We start from the raw sequence: 3,766 nt of genomic DNA, 5'->3' as shown, positions 1-3,766 counted from the left end.
CCCCCCCCCCCCCCCCAGTTGGGGTAGCAACCGCTACTTTTCATGCATGGTTTGTGCGCCCCTGTTCATGTTTATGATCTGGTTCCTCAGAAAACTAAAAACTCCCTTGAATTAACCTTGCCCGTACTTGTGTTAGCACGGCTGCGCAAATGAAATGTTTAAACGGGAATAATTTATTACGCAAAATGATAAAAAATTATTACATTTTATATCTAGCTAAATCCTTTTATCATAATTTTTAGATTAACAATCATTGCCATATAAGATTAAAAAACATGCTTTCCAAATGTAATTTATAACACACACCTATATTTTCCATTATACATATTTAACTATGCGACTTTGTAATCAGATAGTAAATAATTCAGAGAATATTCTTATTTCAAAAAGTGATAAGCCTATTTTAATTTTATTCTTATTGAGAATATCCTAGAAAATATCATTCAATTTGAAGGATTCAAGAAAAAAATTGAACTTTATAAAGCTATAATTCTTTTCTCGCACAATTCTCTCCCTTTAATTTGACTCATGATTTTTAAAATACGAAGGTAGTCATGGACATAGGAAACACGGGACTAGGCATGCCATTGCGGGGTTGATGCAATGAGGGAGGAGGTCCGCCATCTTTTGATGTCCCGCGACAAACATGGCAGCGCCCACATGTTTATATTTCCTTGCACAATTTGTCGGCAAAGAACGCTCGTGCGTATGATTACGTGGTACATCGTAAGATGGCGGCTCTCCCCACTCATGTAATTCTCCCCCCTCCCGTGAACTCAACCCCGCTCGCCAAGTTAGGATGGCATGCCTAGTCCCGTGTTTCCTATGTCCATGGAAGGTAGTATAATTGTAGTATAATGGTTTTTTTTTCATCAGGAAATTGCGACATGACGATTTTTTTCACTCATTAATTCCATGCAATTTCGCGCAAAAAAGAAAAAACTTTCACCACAAAGGCAAACAACATTTTTGGACGACCGACGTCCATAGAGCTTATTTATTCATCAACTCATCAAAATATATAAGTAATTAAAAAAACTTGTTGCAAAACTCAAGTCGAAAAATTATATTATTTTTAATTACATAAAAAAAAACTTCCGAGATTTCATCAGAAACTAATTGTACCATTTTACTCAAGGGCGGATCCGGAGAGGGGTACCCCCCTCCAATATTTAAGAGACCAAAATCAAAATGTGTATATGTCTAGTACATAAATTACTTAAAGCCTCTTAATTTCCTTGACAGATTTGAACCCCCTAATTATCAGACCTTATTTTTTAGTTTCTTTTTATGAAATGTTAAACCACTTACCCCCCATTGTCAGGGGCTATACGTATTTGAACCCCATATCGAACGTAATTTTAGCCGACTAAATTTTTTTGGTGAATTTATTCAGGGGTTCATCGAAAAATAACGTAAGACGAATTCAAGTGAGGGGTGTTTTGGTTTGTCAAATCTTCCTATTTCTTATGAATTAATAAAGCAGTAAACTCTTAATTGCCTATTTCAAGGCACTGATGCTGCTCTATTTTAAATTGCGCAGTTTCGTCAACTCCCACCACGGCTCATTTACGACCTCGCCCGCGTCTGTGGTTGTCCAATTAAATAGAGTCCTAAAGAGCGGGAAGCCCTCGTTGACTTGAATTGAGTATTTTAGCATGACGTCATGGAAATGCATACGAGTTATTATTAATATTCAGACATTTATAACTTACTTTAACATTTAAAATATTAATTCCAAAAACGTGCATGCATTAGAAAAAAAGAAAGTATTGATATGAATTGAATTTAAATAACTAAGATACCCCGCAAATTCCGCTTCCCGACAATGACGTTTCAATTTTGAATATTTCTATACGTACAATACGGTACAAAAGTTTGAAATCAGCAAATTCACTTCAGTGCGTCCCAGCACGCAAACGCTTTAAAATTGTTTAATGCGTCTGAATCCGTAGGAGTAAAATGCACGCTTGAAATCGTCTGATTCTTCGTGGCGAATTTAAGCAAGTATTGATTTATACAGTTCAATCCGTAACGGGAAAACCAACTCAAACGGCATATAGAATTTATTGCAAATTGTTATTGAATTGTCTTGTAGCTCAGTGGGTACACTGTGGACTGATACAACAGGGGTCGCAAGTTCAAGTCTTCGATGATTGTACTTTTCATTAATTTTTTTCGAGTTACCACTAGCGAACCGGGTGAACGAAAGGATACTCTAGAGTATCCACACAGTATCCCTCTTCCGTATCATGCAATAAAACCTCAAAAAAACAGCAAATTCAACTTTTAAATTAGTGACATTCGGATTCTACATTAAAATTCCCATTAGAAGGTCACAGAGTAATCGCAATAGTCTTTTTAGTACGCTAAAAAATTCAAAAAAATAAAAGACGTATAACGCCTGTGAAGATTAATTTTCTACTTTGAAAGGCGAATTCTAAACAAAATACATACATTTTTTATCAATGTAAACTTTAAATCAACCAGATTATTTTACCAAAAAAGACGAATTTTTAACAAAACATGTTTATTTCTAAACAAATAGTTGAATTCTCAACTAAGATTAATTTTTTATTAAAAAGACGAATTTTTAATAAATTTCATAAATTTTCAACGAAATAATTGAAGATTTAAACTAAAAAGCTAAATTCTGAACAAAAAGTGGAATAGTTCATTTTTATAACAAAAAATGTATTTTTAATAAAAACAAAATTCTTCTACAAATCAGTTGAATTTTCTACCAAACTGTTAAATTTTCACGAAACAAAAACACGATTTTTCTGTACAAAGCAGTTGAATTTTCAACCTAAAAATTTGAAGCTGCAAAACAAAAGTTAACTTTCAATCAAATAGTTCAATTATGAGTTTAAAAAATTACTTTTTAATGAAAAACATTTTTTTAACAAAATGCATTAGTTTTTAACTAGATAGTTGAATTTTAAAACAACAAGATTGATTTTCTACAAAAAAAAAAGAATTGTTAATACTTTACATAAATTTTTAACCATATAGGTCGAATTTCTAAATTAAAAAATGAATTATTAACAAAAAATGGAATACTTAAATCTTCATTTAAAAAACGTAATTTTCAATTTAAAAAAACGAATCTTCCACAAAACAGTTGAATTTTCTACAAAACTGTTGAATTTCCAAGACGAAAAAACGAATTTTCTATGCGAACCAGTTTAATTTGCAAGTCAAAAATATGAAATTTCAACATAAAAAGTTCATTTTCAACCAAAAATTTGAATTTTCAGTTAAATCATTTAAATTTTATGCGTAAAGAGGGAAGTTTTAACAAAGTGGTCTAATTTTTCACCATAGAGATGCATTTTAATAATACATAATATTTTGAATTTAGCCAAAAAAGAGATGTTTTCAATAAAATAGTTAAATCCTTAACCACACATATTTTTCTTCATCAGAACAGTTGAATTTCTAACAAAAAAATTGCTTTTCTATAAAAAAAGACGAATTTTTAATTAAAAATAGCTGAAAATATGAACAGAAGATGAATTTTCTACATAGTTTTTTAAAAAATAAATGTGAACACTAATTAAAAAATGTAAAATAAGTGGAATTTATCACATTATTATATTCAATTTGCAAATTTCATTTAAATAGCTGGGAGATCGGCTCCCAAGCCCCTCTCGCGAAAAATCGTTAAAGAAAAATTCAGAATTGCCCAGTATGTAGCAATAATTAAATCTAAAGTTAATTTTACAGTTAAGGAATCGATTCATTAAAAACTTGACAGATCATA

Source organism: Belonocnema kinseyi, chromosome 2, assembly GCF_010883055.1.
Source record: "Belonocnema kinseyi isolate 2016_QV_RU_SX_M_011 chromosome 2, B_treatae_v1, whole genome shotgun sequence".
In the NCBI taxonomy this organism is placed as follows: domain Eukaryota; kingdom Metazoa; phylum Arthropoda; class Insecta; order Hymenoptera; family Cynipidae; genus Belonocnema; species Belonocnema kinseyi.
Note: the sequence above shows the minus strand (reverse complement) of the source record.